General features: G+C 42.5%; 1 long non-coding RNA gene across 1 annotated transcript; it reads right to left on the reverse strand.

Annotated features, from left to right (window-relative positions):
* Nucleotides 1–20,708: 20,708 nt before the first annotated feature.
* Nucleotides 20,709–24,214, reverse strand: LOC310693739. The gene is made up of 3 exons (XR_014519373.1): nt 23,736–24,214; nt 21,688–21,780; nt 20,709–20,941 (listed from the first exon to the last, which is right to left on the reverse strand). It is a non-coding gene; the product is annotated as an uncharacterized lncRNA (long non-coding RNA).
* Between the last annotated feature and the right edge of the window lie 348 nt (nt 24,215–24,562).

The raw sequence follows: 24,562 nt of genomic DNA on the forward strand, positions 1-24,562 counted from the left end.
AACAAGCTCAATTCAAATTGGGCTCATTGAGGGGGGGCATCTACCCCTTAGGGTCACCATTAGTACTTATTATATTTATGATAGTTCTGCTTTGTGTTCTGAATAAAATGTAGATTGCAGATGTTGACAACACCAATTTTCTTCATATTAAGGATTAATTAATCCAGAACTATGGTTCGGGCTGTTTTCTTAATTTTTGATGTTAAACTGTTTGCAGAGCTTCAGTTAATTTAAGATTTGAACTATTTAAAACATTGCTGCTGGAAGCTGAATCATCATTATAGATATATTTAATTTCATTAGATTCCATGCAGAAACATTGAATGTTTGTCTCTGCATGATAGGCTTAGGAATTTAGGACCATTTTGAAATAAATCCTTTTAAGTGTATTTTGCCTCCAAAAGAAATTTACTGTAATAATAATCCATTATTGCTAATCCCATTAATGGTTCAGCAGATTATGTTCTTATCACCCATACCTCCTTTCCATCATATATGAGTCCAATTCCAAACATGTTTACTTGGAAACAAGCCCGTTTGATTTCAGTGTGACTGACTTCTAAGTAAGTGTGCTTTGTACATCACAATCAATTCCAATTTCACTGTTGTTTCTTTTCTTTTTTAAGCACACCAAAATCCAATATTGGCTTAAACTTCAGTGGCACAGTCAAGTATATGGGACTGAATGCTTGCTTTAAAATACAAGCTCACATTGAAATCAGGAGACCAAAGCCTCTTGTGTAGGGCAAGCATCTGTGGCAGGAGAATAAGGATTGTGCTCACTGTCCCAATGATGATGATGATGATGATGATGATGATATATTTATACCTCGCCTATCTGGCCGGGCCTCCCCAGCCACTCTGGGCGGTTTCCAACAAAACATTTAAAACATGATAAAACATCAAACATTTAAAATTTCCCTAAACAGGGCCACCTGCAGATGTCTTCTAAAAATCAGATAGTTGTTTATTTCCTTGACATCTGATGGGAGGGCGTTCCACGGGGTGGGCGCCATGACCGAGAAGGCCCTCTGCCTGGATCCCTGCAACCACTGGCGGAGGAACAGGGGGCAGGGGCAGCGCACCGCTCCCAGCACCATCAGGGACAGGGGTACCATCGCGGCCACCCCAACACGCACTGTACACCCCTCCACCACACCGGGAGCCACGCCCTGCACGCAGCACCCCAGGATGCATGCCACGCTCCCACGGGTGATGTGCCACACCTCCAGGACACTCGCCAGTCACGCCCCAGCCTGCTCTACGCCCCCGGTGCTGGAGCATGCAGCTTCGCCACTGCCTGTAACCTCACTTCTAGCAGTGAGGGAACTGCCAGAAGGCACTTGGAGCTGGACCTCAGTGTCCGGGCTGAACAATGGGATGGAGACATTCCTTCAAGTATACTGAGCCGAGGTCTCATTTGCATCATGTGTCGTCTTCACATGGAGTTCCCCACCTTGAAATCCTTGAGGTAGAGGATTTATTTATTAAATTCCAAAAAATATACACAATCCATACACTTTCCATGCATGAAGGATACAAACTACACATAGGAAATCAATGTGTATTTTGGTATATGTACTTAGATCCTCTTGTATATGGGAACATTGAAATGTGAGGAGTGAGTAAATGCTAGCATGCAGCATGCAGAATACCACCCTGCATTCATTTCTGGCCCACTGTCTCCCTTAGGTTCAATTTCTAAGCGTGTTTAGGAAAGAACTGTTCAGGAGCTACTATGGTAGAAGGCTTTCCCCTATGCATTGCAAGCAGAGAGGAACTGTGTTTACAGAAACTCTTCCCCACCCATCCTGCCCAATCTCTACTTTGTAACGCCTCCCTTCTGAATGACACAATGGCAAGTGCAGGGCTGGATTAACCATTAAGCAAAATAAGCATGCTTAGTGCATCAAAGGAAGGGGGCACCACAAATTGCTCAGCTGAGCATTCATTTTCTCAGTTGAAGTACATTAAAAATCCCAATAGAACCACTATGCAACAAGGAAACTGGATTCCTTATGTCTACTAAGTATAGAAGCAGATGTGTTATGTATGATTAGTTTCGAGGATCTGATCAAAGACATGAAAAGTAGGGGAAAACTTTTCAAATATAAAGTGGACAAATACCAAAAGAAACATTATTTTCCATCTTACTGTAGGTTTTGTTCCCTTTTGAAAAATACAATTTTATTTTTCGGTTTATTATTGTTTATATTTAGATATATATGGGGGCATCAAGATCTTTTCATTGCTATGGGCCTCTAAAGGTCTTAATATGACCCTGGGCATGCACACAGATGGAACATCTGTTTTGGTACAGCTGAAGGGAGCTTACCATGTTCGGTGTGGCACTAGCACCTATGCAAAGAGATGGGAGAGTTCCCTCCCACACCAGGACCAATCTTCTGTTTTTCACTGGCCCCAAGTTTCCTGTGGGCTCTTAGGAACCTAGGAGACTGCCTTATACTGAGTCATGCCATTGGTCAATCTAGCCCAGTATTGTCTACAATGATTGGCAGCAGTTCTCCAGGGTTTCAGGCAGGACTCTCTCTAAGCCCTACCTGAAGAAGCCAGGATTGAACCTGAGCCCATTTGCATGCAAAGCAGATCCTCTGCCATGGAATCACGACCTCTTCCTTCTCCATGATCTTGGCATTTGTAAGCAGCTAGTCAAGCCTGCTTCTTGGGAGAAAAGCAATGACAAACCTAGACGGCATCTTAAAAAGCAGAGACATCACCTTGCCAACAAAGGTCTGTATAGTTAAAGCTATGGTTTTCCCAGTAGTGATGTATGGAAGTGAGAGCTGGACCATAAAGAAGGCTGATCGCTAAAGAATTGATGCTTTTGAATTATGGTGCTGGAGGAGACTCTTGAGAGTCCCATGGACTGCAAGAAGATCAAACGTATCCATCCTTAAGGAAATCACCCTGAGTGCTCACTGGAAGGACAGATCGTGAAGCTGAGGCTCCAATAGTTCTTACATGAAAGAGTATTACCTGATCCCTCACTTTTTGGAAGTGTCTGCCTCTTCTATGTTGTATTTATTTACTCCGAAATAGCTTTTTTCATTTATATAATTTATTATCCTACCTTTAATTGTACATTCATACCTCTTGTTACGTTTGCTTCAGGTTAAATCTTTTCAGGTTGTGTCCCGCGGCGACCCAGAAGTACCCGAAAGGGTTACCGCTTGCGCATGCGCAGATGCTCAAAATGAAGTCACGAGCATGTGCAGAAGCGGCGAATCGCAACCCGCGCACACACAGACGTGGGTTGCGTTCTGCTCATGTTGCGAACGGGGCTCCAGAATGAATCCCATTCACATCCAGAGGTACCACTGTAAATGGCCTCAAGGCAGCTCACAAATATAAAAATACAGAATGCCCTTTGTATTATCTCCTTTTTAGAGTAGAAGTAGGCTACCACTACAGAGTCATTTTCCTTGTGAGAATAAATACTGGGGACTTTTACTTTTTGGTCAAACATTTACAATGATGATGATGATGATGATGATGATGATGATTTTATTTGTTGAATTTATATACTGCCCTATACCTGGAGGTCTCGGGGCAGTTCACAGATGTATGGAGCGAGTAAGCATCCCAAAAGGCAGACTTTAAGGCAATGTCAGCTTTCTGCAAAGCAAACAGCATCCATCAGCAGATCTCTCCCTCTCCCCTCCCCTCAAGAAAAGACTCAGATCCCTGTTTTCTAGTCTAACTATATTTTAAGCAGCCAAACTGTTAATTTCACCCCCTACTCCAGCTAGTTTGTAGCTCCCAGCTACCAGAAAACATTAAAATTCATTTAAAACAGGTGTTGGAACCTTTGGCCCACCAGATGTTCTGAAACTGCAACTCCCAAAACACCTCCAAGAATGGCCAATGGCCAGGGATGAGAGGAGTTGTAGTTCAGCAGCATCTGGTGGTTCTCCACACCGCAAATTAAAGCAACATACATAGCTATACAAAAGACTAGTGAAAAGGTCATCTCCTCACTTGACAGCCATGGTATCGCTTTTGTTTCGGACACATGCTGATTATCTAATATGATCTAATTCCAGCTCCTCCAAGGATAGTCCAACTACTGAGCTCCACCCTCCTCTAAGTCTTTAGCTTCATTTCTACTCTGGAGAGAGAATGTATTTGATGCAAATACATTATTTTCTATACGATAGGGCAGAAAGTGCCAAAATCACTTGGACAACTGGGTTAGATCTAGCAAAGCAATAACTATTCTGGAATTTTATTCACCAGGCAAGGAATCTACAGCATCCGTGTGCTCATGGGCATGCAACATTCATGGCCCACAGAACAAAAATGTTTCCTATCAGATTTCTCTGCAGATAAGTCTAAAATGCGGCAGTAGGAAAATGCACTCCATTACAAATGTTCTGCAAGAGGCTGGAAAGATTAATGTGGTGCTTGTTCCTAGTCTGTTGTTTTTTCACACAGCATTTTTTCTCGGCGCTGAGATTGAACAAGGGGGTTTTGTGGGAAGAGCTTTGCATTGTTTAAACCTGCTTTATTTCTGGTGTGCCAAACAGAACTTTCACATGAAGGTATGTTAGGAGCATAGCTTGCCTCCATCTCCGTTGATGTCACCAACAACAACTGAAAACGAGAACTGGCAGGAAAGTTGCAGTTGAAGTACAGGTGAGGACATGGTGTTCTGTTACCTGTACAGCCCGGAGATTCCTTCAAGAGGCATTTCCTTTGGTATCATTCTGCACAGGTCAGAAGAAATGTGGGGCTCCTTCACACTTCCCTTTTGGAGATGAAAATGTCATTCCATGTGGGACTTTTCTACACAGTTGCTGCATAGCTCTGGAGTCTTTTAACAGTGTGGCAATTTCCAACATTAACGGTGGAAGAGAAGTCATAGAATCGTAGAATTGTAGAGTCAGAAGGGTCCCCAAGGGTCATCTAGTCCAACCCCCTGCAATGCGATCGCATACCAACAAATTCATGTTACACAATTAACTTCTTGTGCATGCATAGGCAAACTCAACCCTCCAGATGTTTTGGGACTACAACTCCCATCATCCCTGACCACTGGTCCTGTTAGCTAGGGATGATGGGAGTTGTAGTCCCAAAACATCTGGAGGGCCGAATTTGCCCATGCCTGCTCTTGTGCAACAAACCCAAAGGACCTGTATCTTAACGTCAAGGAAAGTGGTAGGAAAATGCACTGGGAAGTGTGAGATAACATTTACTTTGATTGCAGCATCTTCTGACCTCCCCACAAATGAATACTCATCAAATTGCCTATGTTACAAGGTGTACAACTGAACCCACATATGTCCACCACATGTACAGACCCATACATGTACATTACCGAGAGAAATGAAACCTATTGTGTGGAGTTAGGATGTGTTTAAAATATGGGCCATCTAGATTTGTGGGCAATTTTTTTTTTTTCAAGAAGATATACCATTTCATTTTCAAACCTATCTTAAAATATTGTGTGTCATATATCAGGTTTGGAAATGTTCCATCTAAATGTTATCAGGCAATGTTTTCTTCAGATATCCACACCCCTTGGTGAATGCCAGTATTTCTGTTTGGCACCAGGACTTAAAACTGCCACACACACACACACACACACACACACACACACGTAACTTGTTGCCAGAATTTTATATAGATAGCAACATTTACAGTTCAGTTTGCAGTTGCCTTTTTCTTTCCAGCTGCTTCTGCAAGAAGAAAACTATTTGCTATTTTAAAATTGTTTTGGTTCTGAATAAATACAAAAGACTGTAGGTTGCCTGCGCTTATCTAAGAGGTGTTCTGTCATGAAGTGGTTGTGGAAGCTGCTATAATTGTTAAGTATTATGAAGACACTGTCATCCTGAAAGAATAGTCAAGGAGATGACTTTCAGTTTCTGTCACACACTACTTGTAAGGGAGGGAGACTTCCATTACATGTCACTGCCATCAAGTGGATGAACAATGTAACATCTATTCCACCTTGAGACTAAATCATTTGCACCCTCCGCACAGCAACTTACCCAATTCCTTTTGAAATATGAGGCCTCACACTCACTAACCCTCATGCAAGGCAGGCCTGCCCAACAACTTAAAATCCACCAAGATGAAACTAGTCCACCAACCACACATCGCTGCCTGACTCAACAGATGCTTCACATCTGCTCTTGTTTTGACAATTCTAAGGCAGCAGAAACAAGATTTGCCAAACCCTTGGTAGATCGCCATACATAAGAGCCTCTGTTTGTGGTGATACACATGTGTGCATGGCAACCTGTTCTTCCTAAGAACATGTGAATTGCTGGATTGGACCAGAGGCCCATCTAGCTCAATATCCTGTTCTCACAGTGGCCAGCCTGATGCCCATGGAAAAACTGCAAGCAGGAGCTGAGGAAAAATGCATTTTCTCTGCTCATGAATTCCAGAAACTGGCATTCAGAGGCATATTGCCTCTTACAATGAAGATGGAATATAGTTGTCGGGGCAAGTAGCCATTGATAGCCTTATGTGCCATGAATTTTCATACCCACCAACATTTCTCAGATGAAAATAGGGGCATCCTAAGGAAAAATGGGACACTCCAGAATGAAATCAGAAACCAGGATGGCTTCTGTAAATCTGCTAAATTTCAGGCGCTAGGTTAAAATGATTTCATTTCAAGGAAATTTGCACCATTCTTCTTGTTCCAATGTCCTGTTTTCGATGCTTCAATCTCTATTTTAAAGTTTATACATTGCATGCTTTTTTCCCCCTATAAGCTGCTTCAAGGCGTGAAAAGAGGAATATGCATTTCCTAAATAAATAAAATAAATGCATACATTTAGCTTTCCTTCTTGCTTACACTTTTAAAATGTAAAACAGTAAAGGATTCTTATTTGCTGAGATATATATTTTTTAAAAAATAGATATTACAGATAGTTGTTTGGGTTTTAAAAAACAACAACTCCCAAAACAGACAATGTGATTTCCTGGGCTACTTCTAGAAATTATTGTCTTTGTAAATGGAATTATCTCAGAATAGGATTAGCTGTGACATATCCCTTTAAACATAGGCTTATAGATTCAGGATTGACAGCTGTTTGGAAATTCCAGTCTGGGAATCCTGTCATCAACCATCACCCTAAATGTACATAGAGTACAAGCTTTTTGGCTACTTACTCTTATGTCCATCTGTTAAGTTCGCGTTCTGCCAAGTCATAAGAGTTAAGATCTTTCCCAGAGCTGTGGGTGTCAGACTGTGATTGGTTTAGATAAGCAATATATATATAGCACTGAAAATGTCATCTCTTCTGCAAGGTTTTTGGCAGTGGCAGGATTGAACATTTATATTCTATGCCCATATTACGTTTACTATTCTGAGCATACACTATTCTGATTATGCCATATAGACTGATTAGGAATAGTTTTGAATTTTTTTAAAAAACAATGAAACATATGATCCAAGACTTAAAAGTCCAGGTTCAGATTTACTGCTATTTCTAGAACAGCAGCCGAGAGCTCATACAATCAATACTACAGATTACAATATTGTGTACTGTTCAGGTGACCACACCTCAAAATGGATAGTGTAGAACTGGAAAAGGAACAGGAAAGAGCAACCCAAATTATCAAAGGACCAGAATATCTCCCCTAGGAGGAAAGACTAAAGTAGATAGGGACGTTTTAGTTTAGAGGGGGTGAAGCCCAATAAGTGTGCAACGTGTTAAAGGTGTATAAAATTGTGCAAGGTGTCAAGATAGGGAGTAGGAAGAAGTTTTTCAACTTCTATCATATTACTAGAACCCATAGTCTTCCAATGAAGCTGACTAGCGAGAGAACCGGGAAAGACAAATAGTACTTCTTTACACAGTGCGTAGTTAAACTATGGGATTTCCTATGACGAAATTTAAAGACACACCTCTTTACTCAGGCATCCCCCTGATCTCTCAACCTGAGGCTCCTGTTTTAATTGCTGCCTTGTTCTAATTGATGTTTTCGCTTTAATATTCATGTACTGGTTTTTAATTCTTTATAAAGCACTTAGAAGCTGATGCTGGCAAATCAGTTTCCTCCAAGAGTGCCTGGAACCTGCTCAAGAACCTTGCCCAAGAAGGGGAGATTAGCAACTGGCTGGTAGTTACTTAGATTTTCTGAATCCATGGAGGACTTCTTGAGGAGTGGTTTTCCAATGCCTCCTTCAAGCAGGTAGGAACCACCCCCTCTCACAAGGAGGCATTAAACACCTCCCTGGGCCAGCCAGCTGGGCTCTCCCTGCAAGTTTTTATCAGCCAAGAGGAGCAAGAGGCCAGAGCTCAAGTGGCCACCATGACCAATCCAAGCACCTTGTCCACGTCCTTGAGCCTTACTAACTGAAAGTCATCAAACACAACAGGACTAGACCAGGGGTCAGCAGGGTTTATCTTGCCTGGGCCAGATCGGTCCCACGGGAATCCCTCCGTGGGCCAGATCGCCCCCTCCCCCCTGTGATTTTTGGCATCTGCACACGTGCAGCCACGATTTTCAGCATCTGCGCAGGCATGATTTTTGGTGCTGCGGAAGCAAGTCCCCACACCACACTGCACCAGTTTAGCGCAGCGTGCGAGCAGGCAGTTCAGTTCGGGGGCTGCTCATTGGCTGGTCAAACAACCTCCGCTGGCCACTGGGCCCCCATGGGCCTTAGGTTGCTGACCCCTGGACTAGACTGTGCTCTGGACACCCCATGAGATTCATCTGCTATAACAGCAGAGCCAAGATCTTGGTGGGTGCAAGCAATTTTACCCTCAAAATGCTTTGCAAACAAGCCACAGCAAGCTGCCTTTGGTTCTGCCACCTCCTTTGGGCCAGACTGCAAGAGGCCCCACATTACCCAGAAAATCTCTGCTGGATGGCATGTTGAGAATGCAATGGAGGCAGCAAAGTATACCTTCTTTGCTGCCTTCACTGCCCCTAGGTAGGCTCCGTGGTAGGGCTAGGTAACGGTCCTATCTAAAATGCAAGAGAATGACTACCAGTCAGTGTAGGCGATGCCGAACTGCCATTTGAAAGACAACCTGAGGGAAGCAGACACATTCCCTGAACATCTTACATGAAATTATTTTAAAGGGTTGGAGTGAAACACAGTGCCTTGTCTCACTTTTAAAACATGGGGCACTGCAACACAGTACATATAGTCTTTGAAGACCAAGACTACTTTCCCTTACAAAATCCATGGGGCTGTCCTTGAAAATATCCTGACAGTGTCATTTTTAGAACAGCAAAGAAAACTGACTTGTTTCTGCACTTGATGCTGGAGTCACACCTTCACAAGTACAGGCCACAGAAGACTCCCCAAGGAGTCTATTTCTTGCAGGGAGTTTTGGAGAAAGCATTTTTAAAAGAGAATACCAAGTCTCAGCTGTCAGCAAGCAATGGTCCATGCCTCTTTCTTCCCTTCAATGCATGCAACACTCTTTTACTGTGGAAGTGATGGAAGCTTAATAATAAGACACTCCCATGAAAATCCATGTCACCGCTAGTGATACGCTCAGCAGTGAAGGAAGTGACAGCTATATGGGAGAGTTTTGTGCCTTTAACTTCCATTTCTAACTTGCAGAAGAGAGAGAGACACACAGAGCCAGCACTCTTCAATTTATTGTTTGTGATTTCCTGGTGTGTGGTTTTGTTTTTTTGTTTTTCATTCTGTCTTTTTATCACCCTCCTTGTTGTAGAAAGCACCAAGTGAACTATTACAGAGAGTGCAAGTCTAAAACTTTCATCCAGAGCTTGAGCTGAATCCAAACTGAATCTCTGCAGATTATATTTTTTTCTCATGAATTTTCACTTTGACATGCCTGCCCTTTCTAATAATAGTTGTCAGAATCTGCAGGATAACATGAGCAAGACAGGCTACTCCTGAGGCGTTTCTGGTCTGATTGGAAATAAGGAAGCCTCCCAAGGAACAGTTATCCTCATGAGCTCTACAGCCCATGTCACTTTTGTGGGGCTAACTTATGGAAGTGATGAGTAAAGGTAAAGGTCAAGGGACCCCTGACCATTAGGTCCAGTTGCGGACGACTCTGGGGTTGAGGTGCTCATCTCGCTTTATTGGATGAGGGAGCTGGCGTACAGCTTCCGGTTCATGTGGCCAGCATGACTAAGCCGCTTCTGGCGAACCAGAGCAGTGCACGGAAACGCAGTTTACCTTCCCGCCGGAACGGTACCTATTTATCTACTTGCACTTTGACATGCTTTCAAACTGCTAGGTTGACAATAAGTATACAGTGCTTATTGCTTGTACAGTGGTACCTCAGGTTACATATGCTTCAGGTTACATACGCTTCAGGTTACAGACCCAGAAATAGTGCTTCAGGTTAAGAACTTTGCTTCAGGATGAGAACAGAAATCGTGCTCCGGTGGCGCGGTGGCAGTGGGAGGCCCCATTAGTTAAAGTAGTCTTCAGGTTAAGAACAGTTTCAGGTTAAGAACGGACCTCCGGAACGAATTAAGTACTTAACCCGAGGTACCACTGTATACCCATGGTGCATTCTTTCGATACTCAACATTTATTTATTTATTTTACAAAATTTAAAACACCGCTTGATTGTGAAAATAACAACAGCAACCAGCTTAAAGCAATTTGCCAAAAAAAGAAGAAGAAGAAAGCAATAGGAGTAAAAACAGTTAGAAACAACTGCTTGAAACATGTTTAAAAGGTTAAAACCAGCAAACGATCTAAAACAGGGGTCAGCAAACCTTTTCAGCAGGGGGCCAGTTCACTGTCCCTCAGACCTTGTGGGGGGCCGGACTACATTGGGGCGGGGAATTAACAAATAAGAAATACCCCACAAATAACTCAGAGATGCATTTTCAATAAAAGCACACATTCTACTCATGTAAAAACATGCTGATTCCTGGACCGTCCACGGGCCAGATTTAGAAGGCGATTGGGCCAGATCCGTCCCCCGGGCCTTAGTTTGCCTACCCATGATCTAAGACCATGTTAAAACACACATCAGCATTCTACATATCTGGGTAGGCTTTATCAGGTACCAAAAAGAATACAGTGAAGGCACCTGCTTGAGGTCAATAGACAAGGAGTCCAAAAGTGTAGATGCAACTGGAAATAACAACAAATATCTGAAAATACATGCTCCATTCAGATTGCATAGGCTAAAGCATTTAGAACTTGTTGTCTGCCCCCCCCCCATTTTAATGAATTATGCATCTACCTTTTTGGCATGGGGTGGGAAACACCAAAGAGCCCCTGATATAACTAGTTAGTCTCCAAATTAAGGGCTGAAGGTCTGGGTAAATAAGAATATTTTCACCTGGCCTCTAAAGGCAAACAATGATGTAGCAATCACTACAAGGAATTCAGGATGTAGGAGATGTCACTGCCATTTCTTTCTGGCAGCCATCGTTTTGCTGCTCTGTACTGCTAGATGAATTTCACTGTCCCCTTAGGAAAAATGGGTGAGATGCTTATAAATCATAATAATAAAAATTGTGAAGATTGCAAGCAGCACAGCGAATCACCAAAGAATGAGTCATGTAAATATGCCCTAACACAGATGAAGACTCAGTTTCTTCTAAGTAGCCTCAACAAACAAAGCATTTGTCATATTCAAACCAACACAATGGCCACAATCCAGGGGAGACAGTGGCACACTTACTCTTCCTTGTTTTGAATGAGTGGTATTCAGTGTTAGTTCCTACTCAAAGTAGACCCATTGACACTAATAGCTATAACTAACTTTGGTTCATTTGTTTAGATGGATGTATTCCACCTAGGCTGAATACAATTCAATGGCTCTAGAGTGAATGATGGGGTACTGTCCAATACTTTGCTTTGAATGCTCTCAGAAATGGTCCAAGGTTTTTTCCATACCTGCTCCTGGCAAAACATCAAGTCATTGGCAGTTACGTACCACCAGTTTTCTATTTAATTAGTTTGCTCTTAAGTTTGAGCCCACTCAAGCTTATAATTAACTTTGAGGGGATATTTACCAGCCAAAGCAAGTAACGATTGGTAGTGATGGAAGTTTTGGTCAGTTGGTTAGATGTGCTTTTATATTATTGTTATTCAGAATATTCTACACTTAGTTTATTGCTCATTCACTCTGCACAAAAAATCCTCTTCAAAGGAGATTCCTTTTTTATATACCTCCAGTCATATATTAGCAACCATGAATACCATTAGTAATTATCCGCTTTGTGTGTTTCTGACTAACTTACAATTGTTTCTCAAAGAAAGCTATCTCTGTCTCATAAACTGGAGTCTCAGGTGAATGCCCCTCTTGTACTGCACGAGCTCCTGTCTCGTGCTGGCTCTCTCATGTGGAATGAACTGGAAGCAAGTTCATCTGACCTGACATAACACCATAAATGGACCTGGAACCTTTTACATCAATTGCTGATTTGTTTTTCTATCATTTTTAGTAGGGCTGCAACTGAACCATGGTGGAAAGATAAAAAGGTCATTGACCGGCTCTCTGAATTACTGTACCTTGTCACAGGAGATTTTCTTTTCTGAATAACAGAATCAAAGCAAAGCAAAACAATACAATTGCACAATGGCTGGAAAGTGCCTGCGATTCAGAGTGAGCCTATTCATATTCATAGTCAGTATTGTCAACTGAATGCCACTTTTCCTGTTCTGCTCTCCTATACTTTACAGATCAACCACTTGCTACTTCAGGTGTTTGCGAGATAAGATGGTTGAGCATGTGGAATACTTTCCCCTGCTGGCTACTTTTGGAAGCCCAGCAGTGTTCTAAAAGTGAAAAACCAGTGTGTCATCATTCTCTGTGGATAGCAGTTCTGTCTTATTGATGTATTACTGTTTCATGGCTGAACTCTCCTACTGTACTACCCAACTCTATGGAGGCAGGCCAATGCCCACAGTCCTTCCTCTGAAATCAAAATTACGAGCCGCAAAGATATAACAAAAAATTGAGGCATTTCCAGATCATAATCTGGCAGAAAAGATGAAACAAATTTGCTTCTCTGTTCCATCTCGCGGGTTCTGAAGCTAAGGATGATAAAAAGTCAATAGCAAAGCATGCGGATTTCACTTCCAAAGACCTTGTGAACTACTTGATCTTGGCATGCTTACAATATTAGCAGAAATGGTCAGAGTTTCTTTCCCCAAAGCTCGCATTCAGTAATGTAGTCAGAAGTCAGATCAAAGTCTCAACAGAAAACGGAACTGTGACTGGAAAGAACTAGTCCAGCCTTGTTCACTGCCACAATCAATAGATCATTAGTGGAGTAGACTATATAATCTGTTTATAGTTATACCTATCCTACTGCAAAGTTCAAGGTGAGTTATCTTGTTGGGGAGCATAAGTTAAGAAAAAGAGAAGGGCAAGGCACAGTTATGCAGTTTGTGAATCAGCCACAAATAATGAAGCAGGCACAATACATACTAGATATGGTCTGTGATACATGATCCAAAGAAACTTTACAGGTTCCACTGAGTGTGAAATTTGGACACTTTTTGTTTATACTAACCTACCCAAAATGCACTTCCTGAACCAATATCTGACCCAAACACACCAAAACCTTTGGAGTTTTCACTTCTCTGGATTTTGCACTGCTTTTCTCCTTTTAAAAATGCATATATTAGTGAAATATGTACAGCAATGCAGTGTATTATAGAAAATTGTGTTAAAAGAGTATTGGGAAAAATTTGCAGGACAATGCAAGTGAATTTTCATGCATTTTTTTTAAGCAAGCTGATACAGAAATAGAGTGAACTGATGTTAGGATTGCAAAAATGATAACCCGCATTTGACAGATTTGTCCATCCCCCAGGGCAGAAACCAACCAGAAAAGGGGGGTTGTTTCTTTGTTCCTTTTGTCTTTTTAAGAGAGGTACAGTGCTGAAGCACTGCAGCAGTAAGACCTCACTCTGGTCAAAAATTTAGTTTGCCAAAGTGCCACCATGAAAATAAGGTGGGGTGTATTGTCTCTTAGATGGCTTATTCCAAAATTCCATTTTCACCTCTATCACTTCCTCCACAAGACTATTTCATCTCTGTGCTAGCAACTGGTGGAATAAACAGCAGCTCTCAATGATCTGGATTTGGTCCATAAACTGCCAGATTTGCAACTGCAACAGTGGCCATCCAAGATGCTCCTGGGAAGGCTAAAAGCATTGTTTATCCATAGTCAGGTTTACACAGCCTTTTCACTTTTGTTTGGTTTCAGTAGAGAACCCAAATGATCCTGAGATTCAGAAAATCATTATAAAAATCAAGTCCCGTCCTAAAAACTGCACCATGCAGACCTCGCTGGAACTGTGTTCATCACTTTGTTCAAAACTCTGAACAGCTAATTCAGTTAGGCAGGTAAAACCAAGATAAAATGCCCTGTCACTTTCTGGGATTAGCAATGGAAAATCTGAGCTGTCCTGCAGATTGCCTTGCATCAATTTAAGCCCAAGTCTGACACTTAAATTTTCGTGAATTTTGGATAGTAGTACATAAAAAATAGCAGGCAGGATAGCAAGTATACTCAAGGCGGGGATGATAGCAGGATAACCTTTCACATACGGGTCAGTAGTTCGCATCAAGCCTCAGGTTAGTAGTGACTGAAAAACATTAAAATCGGATGGCTGTTCCATGGCCTCTGAACTCCATTTGAAGTATTACAGAAATAAGGTGCTTCAGCTACTTTCTGATATCATGAAATGCTGGACTCTTGGGTCACTTACTGCTCTGCTCTTTTGACTGAATGCCATAGCAATTTTAATGAACAATATATATGTCATTCCCTTTCTTGAAATTGTTCAGAATATCTAGCAATATATGGAAACTAGAGTCCCATAGACTGCAAGATCAAACCTATCCATTCTTAAGGAAATCAGCCCTGAGTTCTCACTGGAAGGACAGATCGTGAAGCTGAGGCTCCAATACTTTGGCCACCTCATGAGAAGAGAAGACTCCCTGGAAAAGACTCTGATGTTGGGAAAGATTGAGGGCACAAGGAAAAGGGGACGACAGAGGACGAGATGGTTGGACAGTGTTCTCGAAGCTACCAGCATGAGTTTGACCAAACTGCAGGAGGCAGTGGAAGACAGGCGTGCCTGGTGTGCTCTGGTCCATGGGGTCACGAAGAGTCGGACACGACTAAATGACTAAACAACAACAAAAACAACAATGTCACAATGCCTTTATGGAAACCTATGGTGAAACCACTCTTTGAATATCCTCTTTAGCATCCTTTAATTTGCTTGTTGAACAATTGCCTCCCTTGCCAGTTTCCTGCTTCTAATGTACCAAAATATTTTATGGCTCTCATATTCCTTTTTTAGTAGCCCTTATTGTCTGCTTGCATTTCTTTTGCCACTGGATCTGTTCCTTTTTGTTCACATTTGGTCGATATTCTGAAGGAAGCCTTCTTACCTCTAATATCTTCCTTGACTGTTGGTTACCAATGGTGGTGTCCTCCTGAACTTGGCGGTACCTTTCCTGCACTTACCCAACCTCTGTTACAGTAATTGGAGTCAGCCAATAATTAAACACTTTCCCCTTTCAATGCCTGCCTGCTTTCCTACTCATTGTCTTGCCCATTTCTATCTGGCTTGGAGAAAGAGGCCATGACTGACTCCTCCTGCAAATGCTTATTCTGCTGCTCAATGTGTCTACAGACCTGCATGGTAGGGTAATATTTAGGGGTCATTGCTGGGGTCAGTTAATTTTGGAGGGGCATTATTTTTACTCTGACCTTGAATTTTCTTAGACCTTGTTATGACTTAACAGTAGGCTGTTTGACTTTCATGTAGATCAGGCATGGCCAAACTTGGCCCTCCAGATGTTTTGGGACCACAGTTCCCATTATCCCTGACCACTGGTCCTGTTAGCTAGGGATGTTGGGAGTTGTAGTCCCCAAACATCTTGAGGGCCAAGTTTGGCCATGCCTGATGTAGATGTATTAATAAGTTGCCTATTGTTTATGACTATTTAAATTCTGTTATGCATTGTAATAATAAGTGAATTATGTAAACTGGAAAAGTGGCATACTATTAAACAATATGAACTCAGTATCAATCTGAGCATTTTGGTCAGAGGTAGCAGTTGTATATCCTGAGTCCTAAATTACTATTGAGGCTTGCTATGGTTACCCACAGCATTCTGTGGAGGAATCAGTCAGCTCTGATGTCCCATGTTAGTTTGACAATGTCATCTTTGACATAAAGAACAACACCCCTAGTACACCCTTCCCTTTCCTGTCCTTCAGAGAAAATTTTTACCCAGGGACAATAATATCCAATGGTTCTCCCATCTTGGTTCAAAGATGTAGCATCTAAAACCTATTATGTCATTTGCCAAACGTTTCCGATGTGTCTGTTTTTTCCGACTGTTTTCTATTGGCCCTTATAATGATTGGACAGTGGTCTAATAGGCAGCCTGCACACATTTGGTGTTGGATGGGTATGCATTTCCATGCTCATTCAGGCAAATTCCATGTGTTTAGGCCTATGATTCTATGCTACATCTCTGTAGAACTTGGGGAGGACTGAGACATCTGCTGGCTGACTGGCGAAAGTATAGGCATAGCATATCTACAATGACTAGGCCAAGAACTGCAGCTTCAGCAGCCTGTTGAAAACCCCAGGAAACCAATGATGCTTCACTGTGTCTTAGACACCACTGTTTCATGTATTTCAGTTTGAGTAACTCTTCCCTCCAGGGAAGACAAAACGACTGCTGTGGTAAGCTCCTGTGGTAAGTTCTCTCAAGCCCCCAACACTCAGAGCATTTGCAGTCCCCTTTTTACACCAGGAAACAGGGATTAGAACCACTCTTGGCTTCCATATCTTGGACCTAAGAACCCCAGCTCATCAGAGAGCAGGAAAGAGACAGTTTCTCCCTCCCTACTTCCTTCTGGCATAATCACAATCCATTAACCTACCATATAACAAACGTTTTCTAGATATGTGTTTCTGCTTCCTTCTCTTCCTGTTCTCCAGCCTCCTCTCTCCCTGTCCCTCTGTGGCTTATAAAGCAGAAAGAAGACTTCTCCTGCTTTTGTTCTTCTACTCCCACCATACTTCAGCAAACCTGGGCTTCATTTCACACAGCTGGTGTAGGTGGGAAGACAAACAGCTTCAGTAGCTCCTCCAGGCCATCACAGCTCCCTACACAGAATCATAGAACCATGAAATTGTAGAGTTGACCCTGAGAGTCAACTATTCCAACCCTCTGCAATGCAGAAATCTCAACTAGATCATATATGACAGGTGACTATCCAACCTCTCCTTAAAAACCTCCAAGGAAGAAGAGTCCACCATCGCCTTGTTTTTGTTTCTGCTCCTTGAGGGCAGATCATGTGGCTTCTTGACCCGACGCCTGTCTTCTGATGTTGCTTTTGACTCCAGCTATCACTGTGACACCGCTTCCCTTCTCACAGGCTTTGTGAGAAGTGGCCACCTGCTAGCCTTGCCATTATGGGAAGCCTCCATACAGTAAATAACCTTAGAACAATATGAAACTTTTCGCTTTCTCTTCAGTCTTCCACCATTGCTGTTTATGACTAATGCATGCGATGCTGCTACATAACAGCAAAGTAATGTGTGAAAAATGAAATGGCCAAAAGTCAACTCTGAACAACTACATTTATTTTCTCTCATAAAAACAGTTTTTTAAGTGTCTTTATCAGTATCAGAGTTAGTACAATTACTAAGTGAGGAAGGATAGACAAGACTTTACTTGTATGGTTTCTCTGTTCTGAACACAACACTGCCTGCTGACATGCTCCTAACTTCCTCCAAGTCATCCAGTTTAAAATAGCATTGATCGGTATACGAAATATACTTTCACCATATCAGAAAAGTTGTATCGTTGCACGCAGATTCTAGCAAATGCTCCATTTCATAAACCAAGCCACTTGTCGCAGATTTGTCAGGACTTGTGAGCAGCAGATTGAAGGGAGCCAAGAATCATAGCACTGCGGAGCTGGAAGGGATCCCAGGGGTAATCCATTCCAACCCCCTGCAATGAAGGAATCACAGCTGACTAATCCCTGACAGATGGCCATCCAACCTCTGTTGAAAAATCTCCAACAAAGGAGAGTCCACCACCTTCCGTTGGCGTCCATGCCACTGTTGAAGAGCTCTGCCCATCAGAAAGTTCTTCCTAAAGGTTAGTCGGAATCTCCTTTCTTGTAATTTAAATCCATCGGTTTGGCTCCTACCCTCCAGATATACAAAAAGAAAACAAAGTGAAAAGAGAATGTAAAAATATAAAATGTATAAACTTTGCAAGCCAAGATAATTAAACAGGGAACAAATATAGGTGTGTGGGAGGGGAGGCGCGGCCATCACCTGCCCCTCCATGAATAAGGGTATTCCGGTAAAGGAATCTGGGGGTCCTGGATCTCATCCGAAGTCCATTTGAGGGGCTAGGGCCATGGCAGGACCACAGGAACCCTGGGGTGAGCTTCAGTTGATTTTCATCGATGTTGCTCCCTCGTTTGGTGTTTACCCTTCCAGACTATCTGCCAGAGAGGCAGGAGTCAGTTATAGTCTGTTGTCCATGCCTAAGCCAAGACCACTCACTTTGCTGTAATCAATAAAGTTGTGGCCTAAATTTTGCCCCTGAAACCAAAATTACATGTCAGTGTGAAATGATTTACTTGGGGGTGAGCTTGGGGGCCTTGCGGCACAAATCCACATGAAATGTATCACATTTCACATTGTGAGACTAGTTTGGGGTTTTCACAAAGGCATGGAACATTGCTGGGGTGCCAAGTTGAATAAAATATTGTGTGGGGTGGAGTTAAGCCCAGCCCTTCATAATCAATCACAAGATGTGGCGCATGCACACCATGTGAATGGCAATGCCTGTTAACTGGGGGGGGGCTAGCTCCCTCAAATATTTGGGGGGGGGGGCAAAGGGCCCTCAGCCCCAGGAATTGACTCCTATGAACACTGCCAACCTGTAAGAATAAGCACAAAAAATTCATGGCTTGCTAGCTGCCTTGTAAATTTTAAAATATTTTATTACTTTAAATTATTTTTGAAAAGGCAGGAGTGGGTTAAAATGATAATTAGAGAATTTGGTTGAGATGGGTCTTATTTATATATTTGTAACAGATTGGTATAGTGAGTAGAACTCAGTGAGAAAAAAACCTCCAGTCAAAGCAGAGCCACACATTTGTGAGCAGCACTCCACTAAATTAGTGCATGGACTGACTGTGGGGTTGCTGTTGTTGTTTTTAGCCTTAGTGGCATTGGGAATAGCAATTCCCCCTGCCCTTCAGAGTTCATACCAGCATTAGAACTAGTTGGGAGTGTGGAACCAGGATGGACTAATGAGCAGGAAAGGTCAAGGTCTGCTACGTTAAATGAGAGTAGATGACTCAGGGTGCAATTGCCCAAGCAGTCCTGAGCGTTGCAGCATCCATTCATTTCAGTAAGACCACAGAGTCTTGCTGCAAAACAACCTCTCTCCTCTCCGATGACATGTAGGAGTGCTGCAGATGCTCATCAGGAACAAACTGAGACTTTTGCTGCCGCCGCTGCAGCATTTGGTGGGTTGCACCCGTAGGTGACCTCATCATGCACAGCCATTGCCTTCTCCTCTAAGCGGAAATGAAATCCAATAAAACTTAAGTCAGATATTTTCATATTTCAGTTAGTTCAGACAATAGGTATGCGTTTCCCTTGGAAAAGCAAAACCAAAGAGGTTGACATATTTTAAACAGCTTCAGTACCTCTGAAGATTTCTTCTCACGGTTCACGTTTTGTTGTTTACCAAGAAGTGAGCCCCGAAGGCACAACCCCCCTTAGAATAATAGAATTGTAGGGTTGGAAGGGACCCTGACAATCATCTAGTCCAACCCTCTGCAATGCAGGAATATGCAGTGTTCCATATGGGGATCGTATGGGAGCACCCTAGTTAACCCTCGATTTAGGTAAACTCAGCGAGAACATCCTCACAGTGTTGCTAAGGCCATACAGGGCTGTAGTTCAGTGGGAGAGCAATTGCATTCCACGCATATGGTCCCACATTGTGTCCCTATCTCCAGGTACAGATGGGAATGTCACCTGCCTGGAACGCTAGAGAGCCACCTCCAGTTAGTGGAGAAAATACTGACACCCAGTGATTTGACTTGGTGTGTAGCAGCTTCCTTTGCCCTGTATGGGAAGTGACACTGCTACAATCCAGTATAGGGGGTTATATAATATTGGGGACTTGCTTGTTTGTCTCAGATCTGTTCTGCCGCTTAAATCTTGCTGCCACTTATCTCCTCCTCTCAACCTTTCTGAGGCAAACGGCTGCCCTTCTATAGGCCAGAGCACTGGATTGCCTTAGGGAGTTTAATACCTGTAATGCGGGTCATTGGCCTGTGATCTGCCTTAACCTCTCTTGGATGTGTGCAGCCTTAACTCTGTGCTTCCCAAGTGCCTCAGAACGGTCTTCTTGCAGCCACGAATATTCCTCTGCCCTGCTCTCTCACCTTTCTGGTATGTACTTTAGATATTGCCAAAGATGGATAGGATGCTTGTCTTTTCAAGCAATTGCCGTTGTTATTCGTAATTTTACAGCACTTTTCAAAGTGTTTATAATTCTCAGCCTCATCTGTGAATGGATGGTCCAGAGAAGGTATACCTTGATATCCTGGCAACCAATAAAAATGTGAAAGGACAGAAAGAAAGAAAGAAAGAAAGAAAGAAAGAAAGAAAGAAAGAAAGAAAGAAAGAAAGAAAGAAAGAAAGAAAGATGCTCACACCCCAAATCACACCTTGTACATTATGGAATTATCTTTTTATTGATGTTGATCAGATCTTCAGATTGCAGAATGCTACTGCCTACAGTATATTTTATGATGAACATGTCTATCCATGTTTTTCTGTGGTCATTTTTTTCTCTGCGTCAAACCATTACATTTATCCTGTTTTAAATGCTCTGAATTTTTTCTCCATCCTACAGCATTATTATTCATTCTTCTTTCTCCTTCCTGTCAGAATTGTGCTTTTGTGGATCTGATAAGTAAAGAGGGAGGAATATGCAGCTTAATTTTCAGTTAGATGTTTGCAATCCAAAGCCTCATTAATGGCCCTTTCCTTGGTAAAATTTTTTTTTTTAATGAATGCTGTTCTAACAGTTAGCATGCTGTTCCCTCGTCTCTTTGCCTGCCCAGTATTCTTCACCTCTGCTGCCTTTTCTTTCACTAATGGTACTATCTCACACTGTAGAATGTGCTGAAACAAACAGCCTTGTCCTTCACTGTTTTATTCCCTTCAATCCATCATCTGTAATGTAATGTTCCACACACTTAGTTTTTTGACTCTCCTTAATCTATTGCTTTAAATGGTAAACACTTACTTTTGGAACAGCTCTCCCATCATATATCTGCTTTGATCGCACCGTATACCTAACCAATGTGTCACACAGGGATGACCAGACAGGTTTAGGGAAAATAAAGGAACTACTCTGAGCTGAGGCTCAAACATAAAACTTTTACAAGGTCAGGATATACAGTATCCTTATGCCTCTTCCTCACTGACACGCATAGCCTTCCTCTCATTTTGAGATTTAGCACCTTTGGCAACCTCATTAGGATATTCTGATGACTTGAAATCACATGGGCTTTGGGACTTCATAGGGCACAGAGAGGGAACAATATATTCTGGATGGCGATGTCTCAGCAAAGTCCCAGAACATGTGTTAGCTGAAATATATTGGCAGTACATCTTTGCACAGCATACATAATTAAATAAGAGCTCACCTCTCCACATAAAATCTTGGGGGCTACTACCTCTTCGTCCTAAAAATCCACATTGAAATGGATGCATTCGTAATTTAGAATTGTGCTTCCTTCCTGGTAGGATACAAAATTTGCAGGTTAGAAAAAGAGGAATTGATAAGATATTCAAAAGTCCAGAATCACAAACCTATTGATCTGTGATAAGTGACTGAGGCTGAGAAGCATATAAAGCATATTTAAAGCACATCTTGCCCACAAAGAATCCTGAGAACTGTACTTTGGTAAGGGTGCTGGGAATTGTAACTCTGTGAGGGGGATACTACTTATCCCTTGAGTCTTGGGGGGGGGGGAGAGATGTGCTCCAAAGTTCTCTAAATGTATGGAATGTACATGGGTTTTGTGGTATGTACCAGTGGGTTGTTTACTGCAGCTACAACAGCCTCCTTACATTTACATTATTTGTAGTGTATTTCCATGCCAGATTTCAGTTGTGATCTACCTAATAAGAAGAAAATTGAGGCCAAATATATGTATTTATTTGCTTACATTTCCCACTGACATCTGGCTGGCTGCTGTGAGAACAGGATGCTAGACCAGATGGGCCATTGGCCTGATCCAGCACAATCTTCTTATTTTCTTACTTATCACACTTATATGCCCATCTTTCCATTCTCCTCCGAAAATCTTATTTTCACAACAACTCTCTTCCTCTTTTAACAAGCCTTTTTAAATTGAGATCTCTTCCAGTCTACATCTGTACTGGAATTCCTGTTAAGCTGTTTTTGTTATTTTACTATTTATTGTTTCCAACCATCTCGTCCTCTGTCGTCCCCTTCTCCTTTCCCAGCATCAGGGTCTTTTCCAGGGAGTCTTCTCTTCTCATGAGGTGGCCTAAGTATTGGAGCCTCAGCTTCACGATCTGTCCTTTCAGTGAGCACTCAGGGCTGATTTCCTTAAGAATGGATAGGTTTGATCTTCTTGCAGTCCATGGGACTCTCGAGAGTCTCCTCCAGCACCATAATTCAAAAGCATCAATTCTTCGGCGATCAGCCTTCTTTATGGTCCAGCTCTCACTTCCATACATCACTACTGGGGAAACCATAGCTTTAACTATACGGATGATTGGACAGTGTTCTCGAAGTGACTAACTTGAGTTTGACCAAACTGCGTGAGGCAGTGGAAGACAGGAGTGCCTGGCGTGCTCTAGTCCATGGGGTCACGAAGAGTCAGACACGACTAAGCAACAACAACAACAAAATTTGTTGTTTACCACCCTGGGCTCATTTGGGAGGAAGGGCAGGATATAAAATTAATTTATAAATAAAATAAACCCTGTGAGGAGTTTAAGCTGGTCTGAGGTCTCCTAATGAACTTCATGACTGAGTGCCTCAGTGTTCCCCATTCTCAGCGGATGCTATAACCAGATCAGCTCACCTGTTCTCCTCAGGCCTGCAAGGGGTAGGGACAAAATCATACCCATTCGCCATTTTCCATTTTTCTAAGATATCTTATCTTTGATGCTGACATTATCAGTTGAAGAATTGTTGAAATACACCCCCCCACACACACACAAAATTAAAAAAACCACCCTCAGTAGCATAAGAAAGGAAATCTCTACATTTGTTCACATTTGAGCTGGTTATTGATTGATACCTAGGCTCCTGAACACTTGAAATTAAATTAAGAAATTGCTGATCTGAATGCTATTTTTCTAATGGCAGCACTGTTTTAAGAAAGCCTTTTTGACAGAGTTCCACATCGCAGCAGTCCAATTACAATGTCTAAGGTCCAATAATAAATAATTGGCTACAAAACTGCCTCAGAATAATTAAAGACAAAATCCCCAATCCAGCAAGGGTAATTCATGCAAGACTTGGTGGGGTGATCCCAGCTGGGCCGGTTTCCCTTGGAAATGTTAACAACTTAAATCCTACAAGGGATTTCAAAATTGCTGCTTACCCACCTGGGGCAGATGCAGGGCAGCAATGAGGATGGGGCAGCAGAGATGTACTAGTGAGAGGAGCAGATTGGTGGTGGGTGCCCAGCTGATGGAACCATGTAGTCCTTACCTTGCCACTGCTCCATCCTGGTCCCATCCACATAAGCAGCAGGAGATGTCAGGAGGGCAGCTGCTCCTATGTTATTTAGTGGTTTCATTCATTCACCCACTCAATCCTGATGCACTGTGTCATCACAGGAAAAAACGTTATGTAGTGTAGCCACCAAATCTAACTGGGGTTTCAAAGCACATGCCCTCTAGCTAAATGGGGGGCCACGTGTGCAGCTAGGCAGTTCAGACATGTCTCTCCTCTGTCACGCGGCAGCTGAGATGGTAGACAAGGAGTCCTTTTTAAAGAATGCTTTAGCAGAGTTACAATGCTCTTCAGGAAGAGGTGAAGGGGGAATTTAATGCAGTTCCCCATCCTTTCCCAATCAGCTCCTCAGTGAAAATTGAGCTTCCTCCTTTTTTAAACATTCTGTGTGCAATCCTAACTGCTTCATGCCTGATCAGTTGAGCCACAGTGTGAGTGAGTGGATAAAACACATTCACAAAGGTATGTACACATAGAAATGACGTACACCGTGGAACAGGGGTGGACAACCTAGCAACTGTGGGCACCACTGTATCTGTGAAAGTTTTCACTGGTACCCCTAGGCAGTGCCCCATACTCTCTCTCTCTCTCTCTCTCTCTCACTCGCACACACACACACGAGTCTATAGCCCTCTTAGGAGGAAACTTATGGGATAAAAAGTGCAGATGCCTTCTAAACATTTCTGTGAAAAGATTGTCAGGGGTGGCTGTCTCTCTAATTTTGTGTCATGCAACACCCCTCCATAGCACCTCTTTTGTTCCTGCCACCTCCAGTACTCTCTCAAAATTTGAAACATGTACGC

This window comes from Podarcis liolepis (assembly GCF_965112155.1).
Source record: "Podarcis liolepis genome assembly, chromosome: 1".
Taxonomy (NCBI): Eukaryota; Metazoa; Chordata; class Lepidosauria; order Squamata; family Lacertidae; genus Podarcis; species Podarcis liolepis.